Source organism: Podarcis filfolensis (genome assembly GCF_964270895.1).
Source record: "Podarcis filfolensis genome assembly, chromosome: 13".
Taxonomy (NCBI): Eukaryota; Metazoa; Chordata; class Lepidosauria; order Squamata; family Lacertidae; genus Podarcis; species Podarcis filfolensis.
This window is the reverse complement of record NC_139615.1, coordinates 47,546,099-47,567,422: the sequence shown is the minus strand read 5'-3', so window position 1 is coordinate 47,567,422 and position 21,324 is coordinate 47,546,099.

The window sequence follows — 21,324 nt, the reverse complement described above, 5'->3', positions numbered from 1 at the left end:
GCCCTATACCACCCCCGAATTTGTGGGGGTGGGGGCACTAGGCACAAAGCCCTCCTGTGGGATTCCGGCACTCCTTGATGCCGTCTCTGATCCGCGCCTCTAGTTTGCAAGAATCTTCAAAAGAAACAATTTGGACGAGATAAATTGCACATACTTCAAGGAAAAAGGGGGAGTAAAGACTGCTGACAGAAGAGATCTCTGATAACAAGGCAAGAATAAAATATGAGAAGATACGACAAGATACGGTATTGCAAATGACTGAGGGGGGAGGGGGGAAAAACCTTCCATTCCTTTTCACGTGATTTAACAAGAATCCCCTCCCCTAATAAGTCAGAACTTTAAGGACTTAAGCTGTGATTTAAGGCTGTGTGGAGATAAACTTTCGAACCAAAGCAATGCTTCAAGACGAAGCTGGAAAGTTAAGAGTTTTGGAATGACGCAGTTAAAAATGCCGTCGCCATCTTGGGAGGCATTGTTGGAGCTCTTGGGTCTGGGAGGAGAAAAAGAGAAATAGTGCTGTTTATATATCGTGGATAAACTCCTCTGTGGGATTTAAGAGCGAAAAATGCCTGATTTATGATGGAAAGAGTGATGTTATCTACGAAGGAGATATATGGAAACCATCTGGACTTAGATTGGAAGAACGGGAAATTCACACAGGATTATTATATTTGCTTATCGGCTTAAGGAGACTAACAGAAGAGATCGTAAAAGAAAAAGAGAAATTATATGAACAAGATATGATGTGGAAACACCAAGATAAGACTGGATAGAATTATGAACTTTGTCTGGACTGATTGGGACTGATTTGGACATTAACGCAGTAATAAGAAGATGATTTGAATCCCCCTTTGGATCTTGAAGTATGGGTTCCCCCAACAAAATTTAAAAATTTGGCTTCGTAATTTGGAATTTATGTGATGTGATTTAATTTGATGTGATTGGCCAGTTAATAAAAATTATTTAAAAAAAAAAACAGAAATGAGCAAACCAGTGATATTTTAGGAAGCAGGCTAGCAGGCGGGGCACATTACTTACACCACAGGAGCCTACACAACACAAAACACTGTTGCTGTATGTAGGTTTTGTTTTATTTTTTTTTTATCTTATATTTTGGAAATGTACATCCAGTTTTTTTCCTTTAATTTTTTGGGGGCCCCCAAGAGAGTGGGGCCCTAAGCTGTAGCTTGTTTAGCTTATACGTAAATTTGGCACTGATTGCAACCAAAGTAAAATCTCAGTCTGGTTACAAATTACGAGCATGCCACAAGGACTATACCTAAAGCCATATTTCCAGACAGATTTGGAGACTCATTTCTCAGGCAGAACATCCAAGGAATTTCAAGGAAAGTTTGCCAATTTTTCTAGGGACTAACAAAAGATCTCAACAGTCATCAGATTCCATGTAAAGTTATATTTGAAGCGACCGGTATGTTTCTCCTAGGTGATTTCCAAGATGAATCCGAAGAGTTTCTGAGAGGAGCAAAATCTTTCCTTCTTCCTTCCTTCCTTCCTTCCTTCCTTCCTTCCTTCCTTCCTTCCTTCCTTCCACACATCTGCAAAATCATTAAGTCAGTGCAAACCCTCAAATGTGACCTTGTCTAATGGAAGGGCACCTACTTATTCCAAAACTCAACATTTTTTTGTTAAAAAAAGAGGGGAAAACATCCTTCATGGCTCTCATAGTCCAAGATGAATGCTGCTGCTTATGACTGCATTTGTTCCTTTGATGAATCCTTAAGGATGGCTTGTCAACCACTTCTGTTTCTAACAAATTAATATAATTGCTGTATTTTTGCATTGCCAGCATTTGATGCTGTTGATGGCTGTTGTTTCTATTTGTTTCTTAGTTTTCTATGCATTTCTTAAATTAAAACTGCACACTGAGTTGTTGTTTTTTAAAAGGAAGGGGGGGGACTTCATTTTCCCTTCTCTTAATTTTGCCTCCCTGGCCAAACCTACTTATGTTAATATAACTAAGAAATACTAAATCTGCATTGCCCTCTTTTCACTGTCTGCTACAAAGGTACTGGTTTTCTTTTTTCTTTTTAAAATATGGAACGCTTCACGAATTTGCGTGTCATCCTTGCGCAGGGGCCATGCTAAACTTCTCTGTATCGTTCCACTTTTAGTATATGTGCTGCCGAAGCGAGCACAGGACCACCAATTTTCATATTGGCAGAGGCTCTGCATTTCACAGTGTCAAAGGAGCATTCAGAAAACTTTGCACGCGAAATAATTAGATCTTAGGACCTAGAAGGTCAACAGTCCAACCTGCGCATTATGTACTTTTAAATATTTGTGGCATTTTCAGGTTAGTGAGATACTGGTCCAATTTCTGGACAAAGGACTCGTTCATGTTCATGTTTCATTCAAAACAGATGGCAGGGGTGAGAGGGGGCAGGTTTTCAGGTAGTTATGCTCTGGAGCTTTCCATGCTTGCATAATATGGATTTTAAAGTCTCACCACACTGTACAATATAAATGGATTATTTGTCAAAAAACCAACATACTCCAAAGAGGTTTGTTTTTTTTTAAAAAAAGAAAAAACCACACACAAATTGCTCACGGAACACTAATTTGTTATTGTTGATTAAAGTTTCAGCCAATTTCTTTTACTAATTTTCTGTTTTTATTGGAACTTGTGCTTTTTAATACCATATAAATATTGATGGGCAGGCACAGGGTGTACAAGAGGTTTGCCTACATGCCTATAAATAAAACATTTCGAGGAGAAAGAGTGGTAGCTCCATTTAACACTCCCTCATCTTTTGCCTTGCTAATTTGGAATAATTTCGCTATGTTTCCAAATGCCTGGGAGCTGTTCTAAACAGTGTGATGAGAAGTAATGCCTCGTAATTTTCATTTAATGGGAAATATTTTTAGACGGAATGTGAATTCCCAACAGTGCTGGCTTCAAATGCTATAATAATGCAGATAAGTGTTTTGTCAAATAAACAGACACATAACTCTGGCCGTGCACACAGGAAAATCATCTGCCATGCAGGTGCCCCAAACCAGATGAGGAATGGTCCCTGATAACAGATGGCGTATGCTCAGTTCCTCTCTGGGACCCAGGAACAGTGAAATGCAAGTCTTTTAAAAGTTCTAATCAAACCTATCAGCTGCTTAGGGAGGAAGGACAGGATTACTCCTCCTTTTTTGATATTACCGTATTTTTTCGCTCTATAAGACACACCAGACCACAAGACGCATCTAGTTTTTTGGAGGAGGAAAACAAGAAAAACAATATTCTGAATCTCAGAAGCCAGAACAACAAGAGGGATCGCTGCGCAGTGAAAGCAGCAGTCCCTCTTGCTGTTCTGGCTTCTGGGATAGCTGCGCAGCCTGCATTCGCCCCATAAGACGCACACACATTTCCCCTTGCTTTTTAGGAGGGAAAAAGTGAGTCTTATAGAGCAAAATATATATATATATTAATTTTCAATTACAATCCAATAATAGCCTCATTATAACAATGTCAAATTATAATTCAATTACTAATACCAATCTTTTTATTATTATTATTAGTTTTTCCTTTATGGCTCACAAGTAAATCTTTACATCATAACTTTACATCTTGCAATTATACAAATTCTTGTTTTCAAAGTATGTTGGCAATTACTATTCCTTTTAAATTTGTTATCCATAGAAACTACTCAAAGGCCGTTACCGTTTTCCGATTGCAGCAATTACTCTTCAAGTATTCCTTAAAACAATTCCAATTTGAGACAAACTCCTGTTTGGATTGATCTTTGATTCTTTCTGATAAGTAGTCTAACTCCGCATACTGTGTTAGTTTTTGTATCCAGTCAGATCTGGTGGGTACTAATACCAATCATTCAAATACCGAATTATATCATAGATTTGATGGTTTGATGATTTTATTTATTTCTGCGTTCCAAAATCTTACCAATTTCAATTACATTCCGGTCAAAATAATAAAACCTTGTACAACAACTGCAATATGAATAACTTCCATTCGTGTTGACGCATTAAATGATTTATAGAACTACAAGGGAGGCACTCAAACTATATCCTTGTTCTTCCTGTGTGGGGCAATTATTTCTGTGTGTGGCAAGTAAATTTTTATTTATACATCGCCCTCCCCGGCCAAGACTAGGCTCAGGGCGGCTAACATCAAATATCAAATACATGAAAACACAATCAAACAATTGATTAAAATACATCTTAAAAATAAGAATCAGGATAAAATTAAATGACTGCCCATGAATTACAACCATAGGGGTCGGGAACCTCGAGTATTTATCAGGGCCAGCTATCCATGTTGGTCCCGCATGAGCCGATAAAAGGGCCATAGAGGGAAGTTACAGGGTCCCATAGAGGGGGGTCAAACTGGGCCCACATCGAAGGCCAGGCGGAATAGCTCCATCTTGCAGGCCCTGCAGAAGGATGTCAGGTCCCGCAGGGACACCTGTTGGGGGATGCTCAGTGCCACCCCCCCCAGCCACACTGGCTTGGTGGGAGGGTCCCATTTGAATGGGCCAATCAGGTGCTAGGTGGAGGGGGCTAAACTGGAGCTGTCCCTGCTGTTTATAAGAGGCTGGCCCCCAGTAGTTTCCCCTCTTTGGGGACTGGTTGGAACCCCCCTCCCAGACTGTAAGTGGCCTGTCCAAAGGTGAGTGGACAGATCAGTGTAAGGACCTTGCTATGGTTTATTCGGTCAACATATTCAGGGCCGGGGAGAACTTTTCCTGCAGGTTTTTGCCTGTTGGAAGCCCCAGGGGCACCGCACAGCCCCCAGATCAAGACAAACCTCTCCGGGTGTCTTCCTCTGGAACGCAGCACGGGATGGTCATAATTCTTCAGTCCTGTTGCACAGCAGTGACACATATCCGAAGATATGTGCACACTCAAACAGCAGAGTAAAGCTGAAAGCTGAGGCTATGAGGCATAGCTTCTAGGTAATTTATTAAGCAATATGTACAGGACAAAACAATCATGGCGTCCTCTCACATCTGAGAGAGAGAGAGATTGTACAGAAGTACAATACAATGGAAGAGATAGGACTGGCTTCCGTTCCCCACACTTTCCAAGCATGGAATGTAAACACAGACATGTGATGTATCAATCACACATCCAGCAACGGGAGAGAATGAAAATGCTGACATCACTTACCTCACAACGTTGGGTAGATAAGCCATTGTCAGTTTCGGAGAGTCCTTCCCTCCCTTCAGTAACTTCACAGATAAGAATTAATGATAGATTTATAGTCCTTTTATTACAGCTTCATGTTGCAGTCACAAAACACACAGCTTTCCACAAGCAGGGCAGTTGCTTACGCTGAATCCACTTCTGGAGCAAGGAGTGCCTCCCCCTCTCTCCCTCCTTTGTTCCCTGATATGTTCGGACCTCCGAGTCCATGGGGAGGGAGGTTTTCCCACAATCTCAATTGATGTGTCTCCCAACTGCCCCCTCCCTTCAGAATCTCTTGTCATTATCTCGTAGCTAGGTAGCTCCTCTCTAATCTGTTCCACTTATGTTTCTGTGTCTGCCTGTCTCTCTGCTTCCGAAAACGCTGGATGCAGGGGCAGCGTGGCGAATATTCCCCCTCTGCTTCAGAGAGAAACTGATCTGCCTGCGACTGCATTCCCCCATCTTCGGATCCAGACCATTCCCTGCCAGTCATTGAGTTGGATCCTTCAGTGATTGGATACCCCTGTTTAGGGGGTCCAGGAGGGGTCTCTCAGTCCCAGAGTCCACACAAGGGCCGATGGGCCATAGCACCTCTCCCAATGGCCTCCCGACTGGAATTGTAACACCTGCTGCTCCCAGCTCAGGATCAATCCCACACTACTACCCTCCAGCAGGTGAGTTGCTTGATACCAGATACATCCACAATGCCTTGACCAAAACCTGCTTACATCTGTAATTGGCTTATTTCAACCCAATACAGGTTTTCTGTGTTATGGTTCACCCCTCACTGTGCTGTGACGGCAATGTACGGTAAGTTTCTCCAGGTGAGTAATATGAAACATGCCTTTCATATAAATTGCTCCCTTTTTATTAAAAAAGAAAGGAGTTACAGATCAATAGGGCAAGTGCAGCCAAATTAATCACAAGCACGATGATTTCTCCTAGTTGTATAACGTTTAATCTGCCTTTGGATCTCTTCTGAAAGTTTTATTCCTCCTGTTTGTCTCTTGCTCTTCAGATGTATAAGATCCATAGTGATTTGCTTCCTGTACAGCTGCAGATTTTCCATCTTGTGAAGCATATCTCCCTCATCTCAGTTTTGTCTGTTTGTTTCAGCAATCTGCTGCCATATGAGAGCCACTTTATCAAGACAGTCCATGGACTCAGCTATACAGCTGCAAATAAAATGTTTTCAGTGTGTTTCCAGTGCAATATACAATGTGACACTAGATGGCGATGGCGAGCCTTATGGGAAATTCAATGTATTTTTTAAAACGCTTTAAAAAGCATTTCAGAATGTTTTTTTAAATATGTGTATAGATTCCACCATGAGTGTTTCCCATGCATCACTCACCATATCAGTTGATATCTACTAGTAGAACACTGTTTGAGAGGCCTTCATTTAGATGTTGGAACACAATGCGGATTTTAATTAAAAAATATTTCGCCCATTCCTTGAAAATAGTGGGCAATGTTGCCCTAGTGCCTATGTGCCTGCAATTACATAAGAGTTACACACCCTGCTACACCAAGATTTCACTTTTTTAAATTAAAAAACCCAAAAAGTATTAAATTGATATCCCACCCTTCATCCAAAGATCACAGGGTGGCTTACAACATGAAAATACAAAATGAAAACACAAAATACATAACAAAACAATGACAACCCCACTCCCAACAAACACATTTCAGAGGCCATAGGCTGTTTTATTAGCCAAAGGCCTCATTGAAGAGGAATGTTTTCATCTAGCTCCTAAATATATGTAATGAGGGTGCCAGGAGAGCCTCCCTGCAGAGAGAATTCCACAAATGGGAAGCTACCTCAGAAAACACCCTCTCTTTTGTTGACTCCTTCCAGACCTCTCATGGAGGGGGACACATAAAGAAGATAGGGTTACCATATCTTGAAGAGCAAAAAAGAGGACTACTAGGGCCACTGCCAACCCGAGCCAGAACATACCCGCACCTAAGCAAAACAAAAACAAAAACACCAATCAAATAAATATACACCTGGACATTTCCTTTCAAGTGTAAAAATCTCCCCAATTGGCATGTTGGCCCCCCCAAAAGAGGACATATCTGGGATTTCCCAGATGTATGTCAACCCTAAAGAAGGGCCTCTGATGATGATTGCAGGGTCTGGGTTGGTTCATGTAAGGAAAAGTGGACCTTGAGGTATTGCAGTCCTGATATGTCTAAAGTGTTATAGGTCAAAACCATACATTGGAATTGGGCCTAGAAACTAGGGCCAGGATCAGAGTTGTATGCTCAAATTGTCTTGCCCTGGTGAGCACGTGGCTCCTGAATTCTGCCGCATCTAAAGTTTCAGAACCATCTCCAGAGGCAGCCCCACGTATAGCACATCACCGTAATCTAACCTAGAGGTTACAGGAGCACAGATGACACTATGCTGCTGGGTCACCAAGTTGATGGAAGGCACTCCACAAAACTGGGGCAACTTAAGCCTCAGGAAGCAGGAGTGGATCCAGAAGGACCCTCAAGTTACATCCCTTCTTCTAGAGAAGAAGAAAAATGCCACAGCTGTGGCTTACAAAATATAAACAAGCATCCCTGGAAGGCAATAATGGGGGGAAATTAGGTACTAGAAAACAGAAGTTCTAAATCCAGTTGGAATATTTTACTTCTCAACAAGCTGAGAATACAAGATTGGGGAAAATTTGTAGATTATCTGAAAAATGTATGTGAGGTTCAAACAACGCTAGTGGGGTTTCAAGAAGCACTGTAAAATTTTTTAAAAGGTATTGCTGAAAGTAAATAGAAAAAGGAGGGAAGACAAATGGCAATGCAATTAAAGAAATGCGTATTAAAGGGTAAAAATGGATGATTATCAGAGAAGTTGAAGGAAGTCCAAAATTTGAATTTTGTTAAAATCAGGTAAAATTAGGATAAAATTGTATGAATGTATTGAAAACTAATAAAAATTTATTTTTTTAAAAAAGAGAATACAAGGTAGTGCCACTTCAGTCCATTGTTGTTGTTTAGTTGTTTAGTCGTGTCCGACTCTTCATGACTCCATGGACCAGAGCACGCCAGGCACTCCTGTCTTCCACTGTCTCCCGCAGTTTGGTCAAACTCATGTTGGTAGCTTCGAAAACAACCATCTCATCCTCTGTCATCCCCTTCTGCTTGTGCCCTCCATCTTTCCCAATATCAGGGTCTTTTCCAGTGAGTCTTCTCTTCTCATGAGGTGGCCAAAGTATTGGAGCCCCAGCTTCAGGATCTGTCCTTCCAGTGAACACTCAGGGCTGATTTCCTTCAGAATGGATAGGTTTGATCTTCTTGCAGTCCATGGGACTCTCAAGAGTCTCCTCCAGCACCACAATTCAAAAGCATCAATTCTTTGGTGACCAGCCTTCTTTATGGTCCACCTCTCACTTCCATACATCACTACTGGGAAAACCATAGCTTTAACTATACGGACTTCAGTACATATGCCACCCCTTTTCCCTGGAACAATTTAGGCTCTAGTCTAGGGACAGGGAACTTAATACATGTCAGATGTTATTGATCTCCAGTTCCCATCAGCCCCAGCTAGTATGGCTAATGATCCAGGGCAGTGGGAACTGTAGTCCAACAACATCAGGTGGGCACCACGTTGGCTAGTGCCATCCCCAGCCCATGTATCCTATGCAGTAAAATCATTTTCAGTCCAAGTCTACTACCAGCATTTTTAGCTGCATTCTGACAAAATGGAGTTTTTTTGCACCAGATGTCTGCGACACTACACACAAAAATGTTAGCAGAATCTCACTCTCCAGCAGCGATAGTTATGCCTGGGCTTTAGAGGCAGATGAATTAATTCCATAATTTTGGGGGGGAGTAGTTGATTGAAAATTTTGAATTAGTTGATTTTTCCTGTTAATTTTTGCAATAGATTTTGACTAGTATTGACAGATTTCAACTTTGCATTCAAATAAGCTTTTGCCCCTCTCAAAATTAAATTGGTTGATTGAGATATTTTTTTTTTGGTTCTACCAAAGTTAACAGTTAATTTGACATTTAATAAACTGAAAACTAAACAAATGTTTACTATATAAAGCGGCTGTGTTTGTTGGTGCAAGTTGATCAACAGTTTTGTCGGCTGAGCTGTGAGCTAGTACAATGCAGTTTATTTCGATGGCGTTTCAACCAATCAAATATATATTACTCTTCATGACAAATGTCTTTAATTTTAAAACATTTGCCCCGGCTTAATAGAATACCATTATTTCTCTACTGTGCTCATTAATTCTCCCCAATTAAGTTGAACAAAATGGGCAAAATGTAACACGATCAGCTATGTTATCCTGCCTTTCTCAAATGTAATTGGATTTGCTATCTTTGATTGGACTCATTAGGAGTGAGAAGCTAAATAACCTCTGAAAAATATCCACCTCCCCACACTTTGCAATGTGAGTGGAGGTTCTAGTCTATGAACATGTGCAGCTTATTTTACTCATTTGGACAATTTGGTAAAATTTTCAATGTCTTGATGCTTAATATAAGGCAATGAGTTTGCTGGATTATTAAATGCCCTTTGTATTGACTATGTGTTATTACATATAAAATAATTAAAAGCTAAGCAGAATCATTGAATTCCAATTTACACTGACAGCAGTCATAAGTGCCAACTTCTCCAGATGATTGAGGGGGCCCAATTTGACATCATGTGGCGTCCTGATGTTGCACGTGTGATGTTGTGAGGAGCCAGGGATTGGAGCCAAATGCCCTCTGAAAATTGAGGGTGCCCGCCCCCTTCAAAAAATACATGGGGGGGGGGCAGAAACTGTCTTGGCCCCTAGGAGTCAGTGCCTATGTCAGCAGGAATCAGGGATAGGGAAAAGAGATGGCTATCAAATCTCTCAGTCTCCTCTTATCCAGGCTAAGAAAACCCAGCTCCCTCAACCATTCATCACAAGGCTTGGTTTCCAGACCCTTGATCATCTTGGTCACCCTCCTCTGCACACATTCCAGGTAGTCAATATCCTTCTTAAATACACACTATTCCAGATGTGATCTGACCAAGGCAGAACAGAGTGGGAATATTACTTCCCTTGATCTGGACACTAGACTTTATGCATTAGCTTTTGTTTTTGCTGCTGCATCACACTGTTGACTCATGTTCAGCTTAAAGGTAAAGGTAAAGGGACCCCTGACCATTAGGTCCAGTCATGACCAACTCTGGGGTTGCAGCGCTCATCTCGCTTTACTGACCAAGGGAGCTGGCGTACAGCTTCTGGGTGATGTGGCCAGCATGACTAAGCCGCTTCTGGCGAACCAGAGCAGCGCACGGAAACACCGTTTACCTTCCTGCAGGAGTGGTACCTATTTATCTACTTGCACTCTGACGTGCTTTCGAACTGCTAGGCTGGCAGGAGCAGGGACTGAGCAACGGGAGCTCACCCCGTCGTGGGGATTCGAACCACCGACCTTCTGATCGGCAAGTCCTAGGCTCTGTGGTTTAACCCACAGTGCCACCCGCGTCCCTCATGTTCAGCTTATGGTCTACTAAAACCCTAGATCAGGCTTCCTCAAACTCGGCTCTCCAGATGTTTTTGCCTACAACTCCCATGATCCCTAGCTAGTAGGACCAGTGGTCAGGGATGATGGGAATTGTAGTCTCAAAACATCTGGAGGGCCGAGTTTGAGGAAGCCTGCCCTAGATCCTTTTCAAATGTGCATCTTATATTTGTGCAGCTGGTTCTTCCTGACTGTAGTGCAATGGGTCAGTGAGTCTCGCTGTTAACCAGAAAGTTGGTGGTCTAAGCCCATCCAGAGTTGGCTGTGGGCAGCATTCCTGCATTGCAGGGGGATGGACTAGATGACCCCCATGGTCCCTTCAAACTCTACAGTTCTATGATTTGTCCCTACTGAAATATATTTTGCTACTTTGGGCCCAGTTCTTCAATCTGTTAAGATCCTCTTGAATCTCAGTTTTCTCTTCTGTGGCATTAGCTACCCCTCCCAGTTTGGTGTCATCTGCAAATTTGATGAGCATCCCCTCGATTCCTTCAACCAAGTCATTCATAAAGACATTGTTATTCAAAGACTTTATAAACAACCATCTCATTCCTCATATACCAAATCAGTCATTGCAGATGCCACCTCACGAGGCAGTTTGTTCATATAATGTAGGAATTATACTTTTACTGTGGTGGCAGTTAGTGCCATAGGAACTTATTCCCATTCCTCCCAGGCAATTTCTTTACCATTTTTTTGATACCCACAGAATACATTTCTCTTCCTGTGATTCTTTTAAGTGGAGATTGCTATCCCAATCTTTACATCCATTGTTCTGGAAATTGTTTTTATAGATGTCTTATTGTTGATATATTTTATTACGAAATCACTGTGAGATGTACATTCGAGAATGCGTTTTAAAAATATGTTGATCCACATTGTGAAACACTAACATGTTTAATCAAGCAGAATAAATTAAATTTTCACTTCCCCCAGTTAGAAACGCATCTTATTCCACAGAGAAAGTAATGTCAAATCTCATATAATGTCAACCCAGGAAAAGGGGTATACGAAGCTGAAACACTTGCAGCTTTATTTTCTCAGTGATATTGGTAAAATGGTGAATTGAATCACAGCATCTCACAGTTTGTTTCAGTGCAGAGAACCAGTAGGTTTCCCTTCTGTCTTTCATAGCTTGAGATATTTCTTAATCAACTTTAGCTCGCTGAAGCTCCTTTCTTTCAGGTGATGTTCCTGAAGGTGGAAGGCAGGGAACCGAGAGATGGAGAAACATAGTAAAGCAGAGAGTAAGTGCTATGAAATACAATGAGAAAAGGGGAGAATGTGGGATTCAGAAGTACTGTATTTTTCACTCTATAAGACACACTTTCCCCCTCCTAAAAAGTAAGGAGAAATGTGTGTGCGTCTTATGGAGCGAATGCAGGCGGGACGCTCTGCTTAGCCCTCCCTTTAAAGAGCCCCGTGGAGCGTGTGTCCTTCGCCCTCCTCGGGGAAAAGCCCCCAAGAGCTGCACACATGCTCCACGCGCTATTTAAAGGGAGTGTGGCTCTTGGGGGAGCCTTCATCCCACTGCCCGGGAGAGGCTGCGTGCGGCTATCCCGGAAGCCAGAACAGCAAGAGGCTATCCCAGAAGCCAGATCCCTCTTGCTGTTCTGGCTTCTGGGATTCAGAATATTTTTTTTCTTGTTTTCCTCCTCCTCTGGCGCGTCTTATAGAGGGAAAAATACAGTACCTGTTAAGGGTTAGGAAAGAAAGGTGATGTAGTTGTGAGTTGGAGGCATGAGAAATGCAGGGAGAAGAGAGATGAGAAAGCAAATCAAGGGGGCGCAGATGGGCACGTAGATAGACTGGTGGCCATGCAAAGGAAGAAAATAGAGAGTGGGCTCAAAAATAGAGCAAAAGGAGGAGGGAAGGATTTCAAGAACTCTGTGGTGGTGCACAGAAAGTGCACAGAAAGAAAGGGGGATGTCAACAGAGAGTGGGTTAAAAATAACATACAGAAACCCAGCCAGATTATTATTAACTAAAATTCAACTCCAAAATGCTTGGGAGTGCTCAGCGCTTAGTGTTGTGACACACCGCTCCCAATCTGAGGTCACATAATTCCAATTTTACTCTGATCGCAAAAGCCAGCGTGTGACTTCAGAGGTTCCTAGCCAAAGGAAATAGCTCGCCACTTCTCTGCTAAGCTCATTCACCAATGATGCCTTTGAGGGCAGCCAATTGCCCCCGTGACTGTACTCTTGCATGCTGTGGTTTTTGCTGGAAGCGCAGAACTCTTCCTCTAAACAAGGATGTGTTTAGCAGGTGCAGAAAAGAGTTCAGTGAAGGCTCCTGCTTGATATCAAGAGACAGGGAGTTCCAAAGTGTAGGTGCTGCCACACTAAATGATTGGTTTGTGACAAATGCGGAATGGGTGCTGTGTAGTGCCAATTGCATTGATAAGTGTTGAGTGGCCACATGTCGGATAAGGTGATCTTGTAGGTAAACTGAACCCAAGTTCTTAAGGGCTTTATATGCTAATAGTAACACCTTTAACCTGGCCCAGTAGCAAATTGGCAACCTGCACAGATCACTGAGGACAGGTGTTATATGCTGAGAAGACAGTCATCCTACAGTGTTCTGCACTAACTGCAGCTTCCAGATAAAGCATGAGGGAAGCCCCACATAGGACTTGCTAAGATGTATAAGACCAAATCAGGTAAGTGTTGGAGATGTAATAAGACTGAGGGTACGTTCTATCATATGTGGTGGCCTGTAAAAGGGTAAAAGAGTATTGGGAAATAATTTAGAATGAACTGGGGGGGAAATGTTTAAAAGTACTTTCAAACAAAAAAAAACAGAGTTCTTTTTGTTTGGAATAATTCAGACAGAAATTCCCAGGTGTCAAAAAAGGTTATTTATGTATGCCACTACTGCGGCTCGTGTTTTGTTAGCCCAAAAATGGAAAACGAGCAAAGTCCCAACTAAAGAAGAATGGCAACTTAAAGTGATGAAATATGCACAGCTTGTGGACCTAACACACAGAATAAGAGAACAAGAAGAACATACATTTAAAGAAGACTGGAAAATATTTATTGACTATACGAGGGGGAATTGCGTACACTTGAAAATGTTGGCAGCATTAAGACAAATTCAACAGTGTAAATAAGTTTTGATGTATGTAATAATGGAATACTGAATGGTTTAGTTTATATAAAAATATGGGACTTCCGGGTTGGCGCCTCCAGCAATGGCTGAATTCCTCTGATCGGGAGGAATTTGCTTCGTGGAAATCAGGGTCTGGCCGCCACGACGAAGGCGGGGACCCACTAAAAATCACAGGCGGGAGAAGCCTGTGAACGTGGGATTCGGCTGGCACCTTTTGCGCCTCCCCTACTTGCGGGGAAACCTGGTTTTGGGGATCCGGAGCAACGTGGGGTGAGTGGCGCGGTGCTTCGAATTGACTGCTTCTTTCACGGAGTGAAGCCGCATTGCTGTTGCCGGAGAGTGCTGACTTTTTCCTGTGGACAATTTGATCTTAAAACAACTACCCGTGAGTAGAACGGAAAATTGGATTTTTAAACGTCTTAATTTGGCACCGAAACGGGGAGGTTTCAAACAGGAAGTCCGCCTTCCCCTTTTGTAAATAGACTGAAGCAAAGAGGCTGCAAGCTAAAGTCTTGGAAAGTCCTCTGTAAAGGGTTAAACTTCCATCGGCTAAAATCATTAAACCCCCCTTGGAGGTAGGAGAAGAGGGGGAAAATTTTGGACCGCGTAAGCCTGCAGGAGAGAGAGTGAAGAAAGTTAAATTACCACCGCTCTAAACCTGGAAACGGGCTGCTAGTAAGTCTGACATTTTGGGAAAGTTCATTGACTGTGAATAAAACGTTTGTTGACAGATAGTTAAATAAGAGAAATACATTGTTTCCATTGTTTCCTTCTGCGTTTAAAAAGGAGTAAAAGTAACTGAAAATTGAAACTAATTTTATCGCTTGAACCGTGCTTAAAAGGATTGATACAAATAGAAAATGTTTCCCTCTAGAGGGAGCCTTTGAAACTGTTACAAGAATTGAGCTGGGGGAATCTCCAGCTGCAAGATAAAAAACCGTGAGAACCAGGGATTGACCTTGGATTGGTAAGAATGTTGACAGAAGAAGCCTTAGTGATTGCATTATGCAAGATAAGTGATTCATTGGAACAGCTCCATAAGAAGACAGATGTGATGACTATCAAAATTGATAACCTGGGACAAAAAGTGACTAATTTGGGACAAAAAGTGAACATCTATGCAGAAACTATTCAGGAATCGATACAGGAATCTACTTTGACATGGCAAATTGTGGAGAAGGCGAGGGAGAAAGTTGTTGTTGAACCTAAAGTAATACAAGTGGAGAGGGAGAGAGCCCCAGCCTTACAGAGGCAATTTGATGAATATAAGTTGTTGCCTTCTATGACTGAATTTAGAGGAAGTCAGATTCTGAGGATTGGAGCCCTGCTTGGACTGGAGAAGGAAAGTTGGATAGGTCCCCCCATGCAGGGATGTACTGACCTTTGGGACCTGGACTTGGGTCAGGAGGAGATTGGAGTTGTGGGGACCTTCAGATTTGGAGGGATTTTGAAACACGTTCTGAAATATCTTTTTGATTTTAGTTTTAACTACGGAGATTTGGCTGACCTGTCGAGAAGGAATAAAAACATTGCTAAGTCGGAGCTTCCCCAAGATCTACTCTTCAGCATCAAAGGAAGGAAATTAAGAACAAGATTAGCAGAAGACAAAGTAAAGTGCATGTATAAATATGAAGAAGATCTGCAGAAGGGACTTGGAAAAGAGTTAAGAGCCTCAGATAGAAGATCACCAGGTTGATGGACCATATGGAATTGACGGAAAGGACTGGCAGGGAGAAGAGACGGTGGAAGAAGATTGGAAAAAGTTTAAGGTTTATTTATAGAAATACTGTAAAATTAATGAGTGTTAGAAAAATGTTGGAATGAAATTATATGGCTTTAGTAGAAATGTTATAAGGAGTTAAGCACAAATAAGTATTATAGTATTAATGGAAAATAAGGTTAAAATAAGTTAAGAAAATTATATGACAGAAAATAGAGAAAGATGGAAAGGAATTGCTGAAAAAATTAATAGAAGTGGAATACAAAAAGGGAGGTGAGAGGAGGTCGATGAAACGAGGGAATGAAAGATAGGGCATTGAAATGGTATGATGTATGTTTTTAAATTGTTTTTGCTTTGTTTTGTTTAGTCTAATGTGTTAATGTTGTGTTGTGTATTGTTTATATATTGTATTGTATTGTATTTTCTTTCTTTTCCTTCTTTTTTTCTTCTTCTTTTTTGTAAGGTTTAAAAGTAATAAATATTATTTTTTTTAAAAATAGTTTATATAAAATATGCAGAGATTTACGTTGTGCAAAATAAACCATGGAAAGAGAGGAAGGGAAGTCATTGATATTTTAAGGATGCTTAAATGAATATTCTAAAATGTAAAACAGAAATTTAATTAAAAAAATTAAACTCGAGGGAAAATCCCTAAAAAATTAAATTCGAGGGAAGCCCCACATAGAACACATAGCAGTAATCTAGTCTGGAAGTAATAAACACATGAACTACTGTGGCAAGGTTTTTCTGGTCCAGCAATGGCCATAGCTGTCAAACCAACCACAGAGGCGGTTGAAGTCTCTCAGGCACCTGAGGCGATGCACCCAGGGGCAGGGCGAACCGCCCATAGGGGCGGAGTGCAGAGTGCCCCTAGGGACAGCCCACCGAAGGGCACTGGGCACCCCATCCCATCTGCTGTTCGCTCGATGCCTCATCCCCAGCTGTAGGGCGGCTGAGGCCCCACAGTGCGCCCCGTCCCTATGGGTGTGGTGGGGATCCGCCCAGGGGGGATTTTGTCAACCCCCCCTCAGTAATGAGACCCAGGGCGGACCACACGCACTGCACCCCCCCTTTTTCTGCCACTGACCAACCATAGTTGGTAAAAGGCCCATCTAGCTGCACATCTAGATAAGCAAATCTGCCTTTCTAGTCTATCAGAAGAAGAAGAAGAAGAAGAGGAAGAAGAAGAGTTTGGATTTGATATCCCGCTTTATCACTACAAAGCGGCTAACATTCTCCTTTCCCTTCCTCCCCCACAACAAACACTCTGTGAGGTGAGTGAGGCTGAGAGACTTCAGAGAAGTGTGACTAGCCCAAGGTCACCCAGCAGTTGGATGTGGAGGAGCGGAGATCATAGAATCATAGAATCATAGAGTCGGAAGAGACCACAAGGGCCATCGAGTCCAACCCCCTGCCAAGCAGGAAACACCATCAGAGCACTCCTGACATATGGTTGTCAAGCCTCTGCTTAAAGACCTCCAAAGAAGGAGACTCCACCACACTCCTTGGCAGCAAGTTCCACTGTCGAACAGCTCTTACTGTCAGGAAGTTCTTCCTAATGTTTAGGTGGAATCTTCTTTCTTGTAGTTTGGAACCATTGCTCCGTGTCCGCTTCTCTGGAGCAGCAGAAAACAACCTTTCTCCCTCCTCTATGTGACATCCTTTTATATATTTGAACATGGCTATCATATCACCCCTTAACCTCCTCTTCTCCAGGCTAAACATGCCCAGCTCCCTTAGCCGTTCCTCATAAGGCATCGTTTCCAGGCCTTTGACCATTTTGGTTGCCCTCCTCTGGACATGTTCCAGTTTGTCAATGTCCTTCTTGAACTGTGGTGCCCAGAACTGGACACAGTACTCCAGGTGAGGTCTGACCAGAGCAGAATACAGTGGCACTATTACTTCCCTTGATCTAGATGCTATACTCCTATTGATGCAGCCCAGAATTGCATTGGCTTTTTTAGCTGCCGCGTCACACTGTTGGCTCATGTCAAGTTTGTGGTCAACCAAGACTCCTAGATCCTTTTCACATGTACTGCTCTCAAGCCAGGTGTCACCCATCTTGTATTTGTGCCTCTCATTTTTTTTTGCCCAAGTGCAATACTTTACATTTCTCCCTGTTAAAATTCATCTTGTTTGTTTTGGCCCAGTTCTCTAATCTGTCAAGGTCGTTTTGAAGTGTGATCCTGTCCTCTGGGGTGTTAGCCACCCCTCCCAGTTTGGTGTCATCTGCAAATTTGATCAGGATGCCCTTGAGTCCATCATCCAAGTCGTTGATAAAGATGTTGAATAAGACCGGGCCCAAGACAGAACCCTGTGGCACCCCACTAGTCACTCTTCTCCAGGATGAAGAGGAACCATTGATGAGCACCCTTTGGGTTCGGTCAGTCAGCCAGTTACAAATCCACTGAGTGGTAGCATAGTCAAGACCGCATTTTACCAGCTTCTTTACAAGAATATCATGGGGCACCTTGTCAAATGCCTTGCTGAAATCAAGGTAGGCTACATCCACTGCGTTCCCTTCATCTACCAGGCTTGTAATTCTGTCAAAAAACGAGATCAGGTTAGTCTGACATGACTTATTTTTCAGAAATCCATGCTGACTATTGGTGATCACAGCATTCCTTTCTAGGTGCTCACAGACTGTTTGCTTAATGATCTGCTCCAGAATCTTCCCTGGTATTGATGTCAGACTGACTGGGCGGTAATTATTTGGGTCCTCTCTTTTCCCCTTTTTGAAAATAGGGACAACATTTGCCCTCCTCCAGTTCGCTGGATGCGAACCTGGTTCACCAGATTACGAGTCTACCGCTCTTAACCACTACGCCACACTGGCTCTCACCTCCAGTGACAGAGCTGGATCCAGAAGCAGCCCCAGACTGGGACCTGGGATCAGACTCACAAAGCAGCACAGGGTTGGGAGGGGTGGCGTGAGGAGCAAAATGTGCCCTCAGAGAAACTGTGCCTGGGGCAATGGCACCCCTCGTTCTGCCCATACCTCTGTGTTGAGATAGAAAATGTTCCCCAAAGTTTCAAACATCCTGGTGTAGGAATAAATAATAGTTTGCTTCAAACCATTGCGTATTTCAAGAGCCTACGAACAATGAGATGAAGTGTGAGGGAGCCAGTGGTTATTCTCTTTGAAATAAATGTGAGGAGAGAGCGATGAAGCCAAGGCAAATCTTCTGCAAGCCCCCTTGAGGCCACGGTGGTCTCCAGAGGACCACATTTCAGAGTCTGAAGAGATCTTTGAACTTATGAAAGTTCCTGTTTATAGTACAAATGGGTAAGTGGTGCAATTTGGAGTGGGATAATAATTTCCTTTGACCCTAGAAGAAGTGATAGATAAGACGTTGTCTAAGTATGAAGGAGAAGGCATAGAAACTACTTTCCTACAAGGATTGGTCAGATATTATTACGGAAGAGTAAAATTAGAACATGGAAAACCTCGGTGACATGGTTCATTTTAAGCTGGAATTTACCATTTATTCAGAATCAAGTGTTGCATACCTAAAAAAGATACTTGTGTTCTTGGGTCTTTGCTGTTGCTAAATTTCAGCATGACATAATTTGTTTAAGACTCAGCTTAAGTTATTCGCTGTGTTTCAATATGTATTTTTAATGTTAATGTTTGAATGCAGTTTTCCATAATACGTATGCACATGTTTATAAAGCCATTTTCACTAATATAATGCAATTCTGTAAGTTATTTTAACTAAGGCACACTTTCCCCTAATATAAGCATTTTTGTAAACATTGCATGGCTTGAGAACTGCATCACAAATATGGATAAGTGTGAGTAATGGAAGATGACTGTGTTTTAGAATTTGGCATTGAATGTGAACCAAATCAGATTTCTCCCCTCATTGCCACTCTACACACATTTTTTTCTTTTAGCAAAGGCTTTTAAATGGAACAAACAAGAATAATAGAGACTATGATTTACATCCTAGGAATCTGAATGAACCCAATTATAACTTGGTTTAAAAATAAAGAGATGGGTTTGAAGTTATCTCCAAAATCATTATAAAAATTAATTAGTGAGCTGTGAAAAATAATGAACCATCTTCTTCATCCCATGTTATTTTTGGATCATTTGAAACGAAAGTACAAGATGAAGAATCAGTTAATTATGTGCCAAGCTGTTTATGGCAACTTTAAGTAATCTACTTTGCCTTTTCTCATTGCAGTTTCACTGCTCTCCTGCCTTGGATCAGTGATATTTCCAAGAAATGCAAGAATAAGATGTGTTGTTATACTCTGGTACCATAGATATGCCTTATATGCCAACCAGAAAGCTAAAATAAGTTATAATAATAAGACCAAGATTATTTGGATCTCTCTCTCTCTCTCTCTCTCTCTCTCTCTCTCACACACACACACACACACAAACTGTGCTTTTTCCTTAGCTTCTTAGAATGTGTTGTTCTTGGATTTTAAGGCACAGGGATCAGAAGGCCAAACAGACCTGAACTATTTATGTCCCTTTTTTTCTGGGAATTGTCCTCCCCACCCAGTCAATTGGGGAGAGACCACAACTTAGAGAGAGAGCACAGAGTTAGCATGTGCAAGGCCCCCAGAATCAGACCTCCGGAGAATAGTGGCTAGAACTGATAGCAGGATGAGGAAAGGCTTTGGGGAGCTGCTGCTAGTTAGATGAATGTGTTTTTATTTTTATTATATATTATATATAATATTATATATTATATATTATTTTATTTTTATTATATATATGCTTACATATGGTATAATTATTCTTAGGGACATGGGTGGCGCTGTGGTCTAAACCACTGGGCTTGCCAATCAGAAGGTTCGCAGTTCGAATCCCTGCGACGGAGTGAGCACCCGTTGCTTTGTCCCAGCTCCTGCCAATCTAGCAGTTCGAAAGCACACCAGTGCAAGTAGATAACTAGGTACTGCTGCGGCGGGAAGGTAAACAGTGTTTCTGTACACTCTGGTTTCTGTCATGATGTTCCATTGTTTCCAGAAGCAGTTTAGTCATGCTGGCCACATGACCCGGCAAGCTGTCTGTGGACAAACGCCGGCATCCTCGGCCTGAAAGCGAGATGAGCGCCACACCGCATAGTTGCCTTTGACTGGACTTAACCATCCAAGGGTCTTTTATCTTCTTCTTTTTTTTTTTTTAACATTCTTAGGTGAATCTGCTGAACTACTGAATCATGACATAACAACTTCCATTCATGGGGGGGGGGGGGGAATGGATTTTTGGCATTACTTTGGCCACAACTTTATTGATTACAGCATGTGAGTGGTGGCTTAGGCATTGGTTCGGACTACCTGAACCTGACCGGCAGGAACAGGACTGACAACTGGAACCTTCAGAGGTCAGTAAGGGGGAACATACTGGGGGAGCACAAAGGCAGATTTCCGCCTCTTAGTTCACTCCAGATGTTCCCAGGAACTCTGGCCTGGCCCTACCCATGAGAGGGGATCGGACAGAGCAAATCAAGCCCCTGAATTCTTTTAACAGAATTCCCTAGCAGCAGCAACAAAAATGAGTGGCAGGCACAGCCAATCCATAATCCCCTCCACCAAAGAATGAGCCAATGCCCAACCGCCAACCTTACAAAGTTGTGATGATTTGCTACACGGTAGGCAAAGACCAAATGACACCAGCCAATCAGCCAAGTGGGAAAATTCCTAAAGGGTCCCTGCTCCAAAAACAGACGACCCTTACACAGGCATAGCAAGGTCAAAAACACAACCCTAAATTATAGGGAGGGAGGGAGATCTGCTGCATAATGCAAAAGAGAAAGTACTTTGCCTCGTGCAGCCCCTTAAATAGCCCCTTAGCT